Source organism: Mesoplodon bidens, assembly GCF_964165515.1.
Source record: "Mesoplodon bidens genome assembly, chromosome: 11".
In the NCBI taxonomy this organism is placed as follows: domain Eukaryota; kingdom Metazoa; phylum Chordata; class Mammalia; order Artiodactyla; family Ziphiidae; genus Mesoplodon; species Mesoplodon bidens.
In genome coordinates, this window is record NC_138167.1 from 69,862,125 (window position 1) to 69,874,937 (window position 12,813).

Below are 12,813 nucleotides of genomic sequence, written 5' to 3' on the forward strand. Positions count from 1 at the left end.
TGGTGCAAGAGCGCCGAGCGCATCGAATGAGACGCTGGGCTTGCTGAGCTCGGGAGCTGTCCTGTAGTGAGAATTTGCTCTGTGCCGCGCTTGGGCTAGAAGCTTTACGAACACGACAGCGTTTGATTCTCACCGCATCCCTTGAGGTAGGTTTTGTCACATTTTACAGGTGAGAAACAGGCTCAGAGGGAGGGGTTAAATGATTTGCATAAGGATACGCAGGTAGTTGGAATGGGAGATAGATACTACTCCCAAGTCTTCTGATTCTCAATGAAGTGCTCTTTCCAAAAGACTTTGCTATTTCCTTCAAGATATTTTTATACAGTAATTCCTGTCTTTGCAAAACCTAGACCATGCAGATTAATAGCAGTGGTGCCTGTCTGGAATTTAGCGTCTACCTTTGGGTGTTTGGCATATTTAGGGTGAGGTGGCAGAATATATCTTTATAACAATGCACTGTAAAATAATTTGCATGGCACATCATCTGTATTTCTCCCCATAAATTATTTGCATTTATTTTTTATTTATTTTATTTTATTATTTTTTTTTTTTGCGGTACGCGGGCCTCTCACTGTTGTGGCCTCTCCCGTTGCGGAGCACAGGCTCTGGACGCGCAAGCTCAGCGGCCATGGCTCACGGGCCTAGCTGCTCCTCGGCATGTGGGATCTTCCTGGACCGGGGCACGAACCCGTGTCCCCTGTATCAGCAGGCGGACTCTCAACCACTGAGCCACCAGGGAAGCCGAAATTATTTGCATTTAAAAGTTAGAAACAGTCTTCAGAGAAATGAAGAGATGCTACACACAGGAGAGAAAATTTTTTTCTGTTTTGCTCTGGAAAATTTAGACCAATGGGTAGAAGTTACAGTGTGCAGATCTTGGTTCAATATGAAGACGAATTAATTTTTCCAGAGCAGTTCAATTACGTTGGCCTACTTTTTAAGGTAGTGAGCTCCCTGTCACCAGAGGAGTCCAAGCAGAAGCTACTGTCCTAGTTTCTGTAGAGCAGAGAGGTTACAGATATAGAATGGCTTCTAGAGTTGTGAAACCCATGAGACCCTATGCAAAATTATGTGTTTGTGCACATGTGTATTTTTCTGGGGTTTTGATCCCATCAAAGATTAAGAACGTCTTAACTAGTGGGCTTTCCATTTCCAGAATTGGACAGATGATATAGTAATTGAAGATGATATAGTTATTCTGCTCACTTTACATACTTACAAATTGAGACCAAGAGGAGCAAGGTGATTTGTCTCGGCCCACACTGTCAGTGATCAGATTAGGATTAGAAACCAGGTTATTGGACTCTTGGTTCAGTGATGTTTTCACCATATTATGCTCTCTTGAGACAGAGTTGTTGAATAAATTCCCAAAAGGTAAACGCAAATAATAAAAAAATAGCATCATGACCTTCTCCTCAGCCCCTATCCTGCTCACCAAAAAGACTGGCAATGAGTTTCACCAAAAGGTATGGGATGGCCCTTCTGGAACACCTTGCCTGACATTAGGCTTCTCAGCTAGGTATTTAAGAGCTTCAAGAATGTATTTCCCTCTTGTTCTTTAGTACTGGTCAGGATGTTCTTAGTTGTACGTGACAGAAACCCAATTCAAAATAGTTTACCAGAAAAGGAGAATTTATTGGCTGGCATTATTGAAATGCCCAGTACCTTCAGGTGTGGTTGGATCCAGGGAGGGACTCAAATTTGTCTCTTGACATCTCTCTTTGGTGCTTTCTTCTGAGTTGGCTTTATTCTTAGGCTCCAGGTGGTGACTGCGATAGCTCCAGGCTTTATCGTCTTTATTGCTAGCAATGTCCTTGGAGAGGAAGTTTCTTTTTCCCATTTGTTTTGGTAGATATCATGGGATTGACTCTTCTTTCCTGAATTGGATCATGTGTCCAAACAGAAAGCAATTAGTATGAACAAAGGTGTGGGGTATGCTGATTGGCTAAATTAGGTCACATCCTTACCCCAAAAATAGGTCAGGCAGAACCTCAAGGAAAGTCAGAGGTTATTGTCAGAAGGGTAAATGGGTTCTAGGTAGGCAAAAACCAGAGCTGTTCGCCTAACTGTACTACTGGCTTGGACCTGAATGCCTCTTGAGTCCCATTTGTCCCATTCCTTCTTTTATCCCACCTGAGGATGGGCATATCAAGTTATTGCTCACCTTCACCCCCTGTAGACTGGAAGTTGGATCGCTCCTCTGTCTGCTCTCTCTGTTAACTTGGTCTTAGCCTTACATCACTGCATGTGCATTCATTCATTCATTCAACAAATATTTATTGAAAACACAGCATGTGTCAGGCACTGTCCTAGATGATGGGCATAGAACAGGGAACAAAACTGAGAGTCTTTGACCCCTTAGAGCTTATATTCTAGTTGGCTTGGAGGGCAGAACATAAAAAAATAGGTACCATGTTAGATGATGATTAAAGATAGAGAAAAGTACCTGGAAGAGATACCAGGATGGGGTGGAGGTGGTAAGGATTGTTATTTAAAACAGTGATCAGGAGAAGCTTCTCTGATGAGTTGTACACTGGAGGCCATCTCAACCAGAAGTAGGTCAGTGTGGGACCCCGGAGGTCATAGATCCTCGAATGGATGCTGATGGAAAAAGATTCTCTATTGAATATCCGATCATGATTCTTTCGTTTCTGAAACTTGGAGAGGGAGAAAGGAGGACCTGCTTGGTAGCCTGAGTTGGAGAGGGACTTGATCATGGTGGGCTTTGTGAGTGATAATGCCTTGTCCCATGATGAGTGGAGGATGGCATTTAAGATATGTGAAGATTGGGCACTCCTGGAGCTGGTGCTGTTCTCTGGTCCACCTGACCCAAGTAAAACTGTCCAGTGCATGGCAGTAGCAGGTGGTGGCCCAACAAGTTGTGCTTCATTTGGACATTTTCTTCTTCAGACCATTTTTCTGTGCTTTGCCCTTTTCAGCTGGGTTTTAATTGGCTTATTTGTGCTAGGCCTGACGGGCAATGCAGTGATGGGGTGTACATTAGTCAGGGCCCTTTTGGGAGTGACTTCTGGGAGTGATGGGACCTAATTAAAACTCCCTTACGAGGCAACAGTTTTTTGGATATGACACCAAAAGTACAAACAACAAAAGGAAAAATTGGTAAGTGGGACTACATCAAGTGAAAAAGTCTCTGCACAGGAAAAGAAATAATCAACAAAATGAAAAGGCAATCAATGGAATGGGTGAAAATATTTGCAAATCATATATCTGATAAGGGGTTAATATCCAAAATATATAAAGACCCCATGCAACTCAATAGCAAAACCCCAAACAATCCAATTAAAAACTAGGCAGAGGACCTGCATAGACATTTTCCTAAAGAAGACATACAGATAGCCAAAGGGTACATGAAAAGGTGCTCAACATCAGTACTTATTATGGAAATGGAAATCAAAACCACAATGAGAAACCGTATTCTGTTAGAATGGCATCATCAAAATGACAAGAAATAACAGGTGTTGGTGAGGATGTAGAGAAAAAGGAACCCTTGTGCACTGTTGGTGGAAATGTAAGTTAGTACAGTCATGGTGGAAAACAGTATGAAGTTTGTTAAAAAAATTAAAAATAGAACTACCATATATGATCCAGGAATCTCTCTTCTGGGTATTTATCCAAAGAAAGTGAAAAAGGATATCGAGGAGGTAGTTGTACTGCCATGCTCATTGTAACATTATTCATAATAGCCAAGACATAGAGACAACCTAAGTGTCCATCAATGGATGAGTGGATAAAGAAGTTGTGGTACATGTATACAATGGAATATTATTCAGTCATGAGAAAGAAGGAAATTCTGTCATTTGTGACAGCATGGATGGACCTTAAGGATATTATACTAAATGAAGTGTCAGACAGAGAAAGACAAATACTGTATGATATCACTTACATGTGGAATATGAAAAAGCCAAACTTACAGAAAAGGAGAGTAAAGTGGTGTTTACCAGAGGCTTTGGGGTATGGGAAAAGGGAAGGTATTGATCAAAGGGTATAAACTTTCAGTTGTAAGATGAATAAATTCTGGAGACCTAGTGTACAGAATGGTGACTATAGTTAATAATAATGTACTGTGTACTTGAAATTTGCTAACAGAGTAGATTTCAAGTATACTCACTGCACATACATGCAAATGATATGGGAGGTGATGGATATATTAATTAGTTTGATCATTTCACAATGTATACATATACCAAAACATGTTGTACACCTTAAATTATAAAATTTTTTATTTGTCAAAAACAAAAGAGTCACAAACCTACAACTGTATATAGAGTTGTTCGTAGTATTTCCTTATTATTGTTTTGGTGTCTGCAGGGTCTGTAGCGATATCTCCTGTTTCAGTCCTGATAATGGTAATCTCTGTTCTCTTTCTCTCCCTTTCTACCCCCTTGTGCTCTCTCTCTGTAAATTTATTGATTTTTGTCTCATTGATTTTCTCTGTTGTTTTCCTGTTTTCAATTTTGTTGGTTTCTGCCCTTAACTTTATTATTTCCTTCTTTCTGTTGCTTTGGGCTTAATTTTTTCTTCCTTTCTAGGATCATTAGGTAGAAGCTTCAATTATCAGTTTGAGATATTCCTCTTTTTTTTTTTAGTTTTTAAAAAATTTATTTAAAAATGAAGTAACATTGATTTATAACATTATATAAGTTTGATGTGTACAGCATTTATATTTCTACTTCTGTATACCCTACAACATGCTCACCACCAAAAATTTATTTTCCATTCATCACAATACAGTTGATCCACTTTATGCATTTCACCCTCCCCCCACCCCTTCCTCTTTGGTAACCACTACTCTGTTCCCTGTATCTATGTGTTTGTTTTTGTTTGGCTTGGTTTGCTCATTTATTTTTTGTTTGTTTATTAGTTTTTTATATTCCAGTATGAGTGAAATCATGGTATTTGTCTTTCTCTGTCTGGCTTATTTCACTTAGTGTAATACCCTCAAGGTTCATGCGTGTGTTGTCCCAAATGACAAGATTTCATATTTTTTATGGCTGTGTATTATTCCATTGTGTGTGTGTGTGTGTGTGTGTGTGTATATATATATATATATATATATATATATATATATATGCCACATCTTCTTTATCCATTCATCTGTTGATGGGCACTTTGGTTGTTTCCATATCTTGGCTATTGTAAATAATGCCATGATGAACATGGGGGTGTAGATATCTTTTTGGATTAGTGTTTTTGTATTCTTTGCATAAATACCCAGAAGTGGGATTGCTGGATCATATGGTAGTTCTATTCCTAATTTTTTAAGGAACCTCCATACTGTTCTCCATAGTGGTTGTACGAATTTATATCCCACCAACAGTGTAAGAGGGTTCCCTTTTCTCCACATCCTTGCCAACACTTGTTATTTCTTGCCTTTTTGATAACAGCCATCCTAACAGGTGTGAGGTGATATCTCACTGTGTTTTTTTTTTTTTTTTTGGTGGTACGCGGGCCTTTCACTGTTGTGGCCTCTCCCGTTGTGGAGCACAGGCTCCGGATGTGCAGGCTCAGCAGCCATGGCTCATGGGCCCAGCCGCTCCGCGGCATGTGGGATCTTCCCGGACTGGGGCACGAACCCGCGTCCCCTGCATCGGCAGGCGGACTCCCAACCACTGTGCCACCAGGGAAGCCCCTCACTGTGGTTTTGACTTTCATTTCTCTGATGATTAGTGATGTTAAACATCTTTTAATGTACCTGTTGGCAGTCTGTATGTCTTCTTTGGAAAGATGCCTATTCAGCTTCTCTGCCCACTTTTAAACTGGGTTGTATGTTTGTTTTTTTTTGCTGTTGAGTTGTATGAGTTCTTTATATATTTGAGATATTAACCTCTTATTGGATATATCATTTACAAATATCTTCCCCCATTTGGTTGGTTGTCTTTTCATTTTATTGATGGTTTCCTTTGCTGTACAGAAGCTTTTTAGTTTGATGTAATCTTTTTGCTTTTGTTTTCCTTTCCTGAGGAGACAATCTAGAAGATACTGCTGAGACCAATGTCAAAGAGCATACTGCCTATGTTTTCTTCTCAGAGATTTATGGTTTCAGGTCTTATATTCAAGTCTTTAACCCATTTTGAAATAATTTGTGTATGGTGTGAGATAGTGGTCTATTTTCATGTTTTTACACGTGGCCGTCCAGTTTTCCCAGCATCATTTATTTAATTTATGTAAATTTATTTATTTATTTATTTTTGGCTGCATTGGGCCTTTGTTGCTGCTTGCAGGCTTTCTCTAGTTGTGGTGAGCAGGGGCTACTCTTTCTTGTGGTGTGTGGGCTTCTAATTGCAGTGGCTTCTCTTGTTGCAGAGCATGGGCTCTAGACATGCGGGCTTCAGTAGTTGTGGCACACAGGCTCATTAGTTGTGGTGCACGGGCTTAGTTGCTCCGTGGCATGTGGGATCTTCCTGGACCAGGGATCAAACCCATGTCCCCAGCATTGGCAAACGGATTCTTAACCGCTGGGCCACCAGGGAAGTCCCACTCTGTGTCTTTTGATTGATGAATTCAATCCATTTACATTTAAGGCGATTATGGATATATTAGGATTTGGTACTGCATCTTTAAAAATTAATTAATTAATTTTATTTTTATTTTTGGCTGCGTTGGGTCTTTGTTGTGGTGTGCAGGCTTCTCATTGCGGTGGCTTCTTTTGTTGTGGAGCACGGGCTCTAGGAGCACAGGCTTCAGTAGCTGTGGCTCACGGGCTCTAGAGCACAGGCTCGGTAGTTGTGGTGCACAGGCTTAGTTGCTCCGTGGCATGTGGGATCTTCCCGGACTAGGGATTGAACCCATGTCTCCTACATTGGCAGGCGGATTCTTAACCACTGCGCCACCAGGGAAGTCCCAATACTGCCATTTTATTTTTTGTTTTCTGATTGCTCTATATGTCTATTGTTTCTTTTCCTTGGATTTCTGGCTGCCATTTTGGTTTGGTGGTTTTCTATATTTTCTGAATTTCCTTTTTAAAAAAATATTGTGTTTCTATGCTCCATGTTTATGTTTTGTGGTTACTCGGAGGCTTGTATAAAACGCCTCAAAGATAAAGTAGTCCTTTTTCTGTTGCTTGCATCTTATCTTCGTTTAGTTTTATGTATTCTATCCTTTACCTCTTACCCTTTTATGTTGCTTTTGTCTTAAATTATCCCTTTTTATGTTGTGAGTTTGTTACCAAACTGAGATAGCTGTAGTTATTTTTCTGCCTTCTTTTTTTCTCCCTTTAACCTTTATACCGTGATAGAGCATGTAAAAACCTATAAAATCTGATAGAGAGTTGCAGTTTTCTGGTTCTGTCTGCTTATGACCTCGTTCAATGTTTTGTGTATTTTGGCTGCTTTTTTTCTGGTAGAAAGCTCCTTTCAACATCTCTTATAAGGCAGGTCTAGTGTTGATGAACTCCCTCAGTTTTTGTTTGTCTGGGAAGGTCTTTATTTCTTGTTCATATATGAATGATTACTTTGCTGTATAGAATTTTTTTGTGTGTGTGTGGTACGCGGGCCTCTCACTGTTGTGGCCTCTCCCGTTGTGGAGCACAGGCTCTGGACGCGCAGGCTCAGCGGCCATGGCTCATGGGCCTAGCCACTCTGCGGCATGTGGGATCTTCCCGGACCGGGGCATGAACCTGTGTCCCCTGCATCGGCAGGCGGACTGTCAATCACTGTGCCACCAGGGAAGCCCCGCTGTATAGAATTTTTAAAAAAATGTTGGTCACACTGCACAGCTTGTGGGATCTCAGTTCTCTGACCAGGGATTGAACCCAGGCCACGGCAGTGAAAGTGCTGAATCCTAACCACCAGACCACCAGGCAACTCCCCTAGAATATTCTTGGGTGACAATTTTTAATCTTTCAGTATTTTGAGAATGTCATTTTACTCCCTCTTGGCCTGTAGGGTTTCTGTTAAGAAATCTGCTGATAGCTTAATTGGAGTTCCTTTGTAGATGACCATTCTTTTCCCCCTAGCTGCCTTTAAAATTCTTTCTTTGTCATTGACTTTTGGCAGTTTTAATATTATGTGTCTTGGAGAAGGTCTTTTTGCATTAAGGTAATTAGGTGTTCTCTTAGCTTCATGGACTTATATATCCAGTTCCTTCCCCAGGTTTGGGAAGTTCTCAGCTATTATTTCTTTAAATAATCTGTCTGCTCCCTTTTCCTTCTCTTTTCCTTCTGGGATCCTCATTATTCTAATGCAGCCCTTCCTAAAAGAGTTGAATAGCTCTTGTAGGGTTTCCTCATTTTAAAAATGTCTTGTTTACCTTTTCTCTTGTATCATTTTTAGATTTCTGTCTTTGAGCTCACTAATTCTTTTTTCCATGTAGTCTGCTGTATTTCCAATGCTTTTTAATGCATTCTTTATCTCATTTACTGTGTCCATCAGCTCCAGAATTTCTGTTTGGTTCTTTTTTAGAATTTCAGTCTCTTTGGTAAAATATCCTTTCGGTTCATTAATTTTATTCATGAGCTCATTAAACTGCCTTCCTGTGTTTTCTTGCACCTTGTTGAGTTTCTCCATGACAGCTGTTTTGAATTCTCTGTCCATTAGATTGCAATATTTGGTGACTTTAAGTTTGGCTTCTGGAGAATTGTCACTTTCTTTTTGTGTAGTGTTACTGTGGCTCTTCATGTTGTTTGATGAATTATTCCTCTGCTGATATTAAAAGACAGGTTAGGTGTTTGATTCCTTTCTTTTGTTTTCTGGTGGGTGGCACTGTCATACACATTTTTGGTTTCTCTTGCCTGAGCTGCCCCTGGTAAAATTGGAGCGTGGCACTTTCCAGCCTCCACTGGCTCTGTAAGAGGTGTGACTCTGTGCCTTTGTTGTGGCTTCTTGTGCCACCTGGGTGTTTGCTGCCTTGCTTCTGCCAGAGCCTCTGTCATCACCAGGATGGTGGGCTCTTCCCTTGCATCTGGGACCCCCTGAGTCACAGGCTGTGCTGCTGTGGAGGGAGGGGGGCGATGCAGGGGGAGAAGCCAGGGTCGTGCAGGTGCCTCTGCCTTGTCCATTGTTGTTGGGTTCATGAATTCTGCCACTGTGAATGGAGGGAGACGGGGGCTGGGATCATGGGTGCCTCAGCAGCTGGAGGGATGGGGTCCCAGGCCTCACTGCTGCTGCTGCCCAGTTAGCAGTGGCTGTGGGCACTGGTGTGGTTGGGTGACTGGAGTCATGTGTGCTGCCTTCCTTGCTGTCACTGGGTTCTCTGAAGCTGTGGGCTCTGCTGCCTGGTCAGAGGGCTAGGATTGCAGGAACCATGGCTGCTGTTCCCTTCTCTGTGTGTTACAGCCCACCCACCTTTAGACGTGCAAATGTGTGAAATTCTTCGGCGACCTGTTATGTTGGGCAGAGGCACCTTTGTTGAGTTGTGGATTTTTTTTTACTGGCTATAGATTGACGGGGAGAGACAAGGGTAGATTTTTCACTCTGCCATGTTTCTGATGTCACCCACATTCCTCTTTTCTAATGTGTGCATTTAATGCTATACGTTTCCCTCTTGTCCCTGCTTTAGCTGTGTCCCATGATTTTCATATGTTTTATATTCATTCAGTGGTATTTGTCTATTTCTTTGGAACTTCCTCTTTAACTTAAGGATTATTAAAAGTGTATTGCTTAGTTTTCAAGCACGTGGAAATTTTTCTGTATCTTTGTTTCTAGTTTGATTCCACAGTGGTCCATGGATGCACTCTATATTATTTTATTACCTTGATTGTGGTGATTGTCTCATTGGTGTTTATATATGTCAAAACTTCATCTAATATCATACTTTAAATATGTGCAGTTTAATACATGTCAATTATATTTCAATAAAGATGTCAAAAGTATCAGAAAATAAGAGACTTAGGTAAAATTTCTAGAGATGAAAGCTACAATGTCTGAGATGGAAAATATACTAAATGGGATTTATAGTCAATTAGACACTGAAGAAGAAAAGTTTAATGAACTTTAAGATATAGCTAGAGACACTATGAAAAATGAAACAGAGAGAAGAGACACCCCCCCCCCCCCGCCAAAATGAATTGTATCAGTGAGCTGTAGGAAAAGATTAAGTTTAATGTAAGTGTAATTTGAGTCCCTGAAAGAGGAGAGAGAGGAGAGAGAGTGGATACAAAAAAACTATTTGAAGAAATATTGGTATAAAATTTTCCGAATTTTCCAAAATCACAAACATAAAGAAAATGACACCGAGGCACATCATTAGCTAATTGCTTAAAACCAGTGATAGAGAGAAAATCTTAAAGGCATAAATAGAAAAAGAAGACATTTTGTGCAGAAAAGACTTAACATTGCAGGCCTAAGACTACTGTCCTTAGAAAATTTGGCCCTTGGCTGGTGTCTGTGAAGTTGGATTTTGGGGTGGGGGGTTTCCACCCTTTCCTAACTGGTAGGAGTGGCACACTGTGCCTGCCATTTGTGCAAACAATGTGATTTATGATGAACACCTGCTTTCTCTTTGGAAATCTGGAATTTTAGTACATGCTAGGCAGAGTTGGCATGACCAACCCCCCAATATAAGCTTTGAGTATTCAATGGGCTTCTCTGGGTAGGAATATCACACATGTTCCTTCATTTTTCCTGCAGGGGAAGAGTGCACTGTGTGACGACTTATGGGAGAGAGAGCATAAGGAAGTCTGTACATGGGTTCCTCCAGGCTGTTCCTGTGTCTTTTCCCCTTATGTATACTCACTATGTACCCCTACTGTGTATCCTTACTGTGTATCCTTATATGTTGCTATAATTAATCTTAGCCATGAGTACAGCTATATGGTGAATCCTATGAGTCCTTCTAACAGATTTCTGAATATGTGGGTGATCTTTGGGACCCCACACATATTACACAAAAAAGAGCACAGATAAGGATGTCATCAGACTTCTTGTTTGAAACAGTGTAAACCAGAAGACAGTGGAGCACCATCTGTAATGTCCTGAAAAAGAAGTCAACTAGGATTCTATACCCAGCAAAAGTATCTTTCAAATGAAGCTATAACTGATATAAAAATGTAAAAAAGAAATAATTTCAGAAGCTAAAAATTTCATTACCAGTGGACCTTCACAAGAATGTTAAAGGAATTCCTCTAGATGGAAGGAATATTATCCCAGATGGAAATCTGGATCTGCATAAAGGAATAAACAGCACTGGGAGTGGTAACTATGTGTGTAAATGTGAAAGCTTTTTTTCTTTGAAATCTCTTTAAGTGAAAATTGGCTTTTAAAAGCAAAAATAGTCACAACAAATTGTGGGTTTTTAAAAACATATGTAAAATAAGATGAATGACAACAGCATCACAAAGGTCAAGAGTGTTAAAAAAGGAAGTAAAGTGTTGAAAGATCCTTGTAATATATATGAAGTGGTAAATATCACTTGAAGACAGACTGAGATAAGTTAAAGATGTATAGTGTAAATCTTGAAGCAAGCACAGAAACACTCAAAAGAGTTATAGCTCATAAGCCAAAGAAAGAGATAGAAGGAAATCATAAAAATACTTAATTAGTCCAAAAGAAGGCAGAAAAAGAGAGAAAAGGGAACAAAGTAAAGATGGGAGAAACAGAAAACATGTAGCAAGATGGTAGGTTGAAACCAACCATATCAATAATTGCATTAAATGGAAATGGCCTAAACAATACAAAAATAAAAGAAATTGACAGGTTGGGGAAAAAACCTCCCAACTCTATGCTGCTTATAAGAAACCCACCTTAAATACAAAGCACAAATAAATTGAAAGTAAAATATGGAAAATAATATGGTGCTATAGGCTGAAAGTCCCCCCCGCCCCCTCAAATTCATATGTTGAAATCTAATCCCCAATGTGATGGTGTTTGGAGGTAGGACTTTGTGAGTTAATAGGGTCATGAGGATGTAGCCTTCACAGATGGGATTAGTGCCCTTGTAAAAAGAGATGTAGGAGAGCTTTCTTCCTCTTTCTTGTTCTGCTCTCTGCCATGTGAGGATAAAATGAGGAAAAGACCATCTGCAAACCAGAAAGTGGGTTCTTACCAGACACTGGATCTGCCAGCAGCTTGATCTTGGACTTCCAGCCTCCACAACTATGAGAAATAAATGTTTGTTGTTTCAGCCACCCAGTCTGTGGTATTTTGTTACAGCAGCCTAAGACATTCTAAAGAAAACTGGAATAACTTTTTATAGTAGACAAAGTAGATTTCAGAGTAAAGAATATTATTAGAGAGAAAGGGGGGGTTTATTCGCAATGATAAGTAGGTCAATTTATTAAGAGGACATGACAATCTTAAATGTTTATGGTCCAATAACAGAGCTTCAAAATACATGAAACAAAAGCTGATAGAACTGTAAGGAGAAATAGGCAAATACACAATTATATCAGAGATTTCGACAACCATCTCTCAATAACCGATAGAATAAATAAACAGAAAATCAGGAATGCCACTCAAGACTTGAGCAGCATGTTAACTGGCCTAATTGACATTAACAGAACATTCCACAACAATACATGCTTTGTAAGGGCACATGGAACATTTACCAAGATAGATAGACTGTACAGTGAGCCCTAAAGAAAGTCTTAATAAACTTAAAAAGGATTCAAGTCACATAAAATATGTGCTCTAACAGCAATGGAATTAAATTAGAAATTAATAACATGAAGATACTTGGAAAATTCTGAAATATCTGGAGATGAAATAATATACTTCTAAATCATGCATAGGTCCAAAAATAAAAGGGAAATTAGAAAGTATTTTGAACTGAATTAGAATGAAAATAAAACATATCCAAATTTGTGAGATGCAGCTAAAGTAGTGCTTAGGGGAAAATTTATAGCACTAAGTACATCTA

At 39.8% G+C, this 12,813-nt stretch overlaps 1 long non-coding RNA gene across 2 annotated transcripts in view; it reads left to right on the plus strand.

The window, feature by feature from the left end:
* The first annotated feature begins 41 nt into the window (after positions 1-41).
* The window catches only part of LOC308624893, an 89,833-nt gene continuing 77,061 nt past the window's right edge, over positions 42-12,813 (plus strand). The window contains exon 1 of one of the 2 annotated variants that reach the window (XR_014017012.1): positions 42-146. This is a non-coding gene — a long non-coding RNA (uncharacterized lncRNA). Of the gene's footprint in view, positions 147-11,090; positions 11,159-12,813 lie in introns of those variants that run through there. The other variant, XR_014017013.1, reaches the window with a different exon arrangement.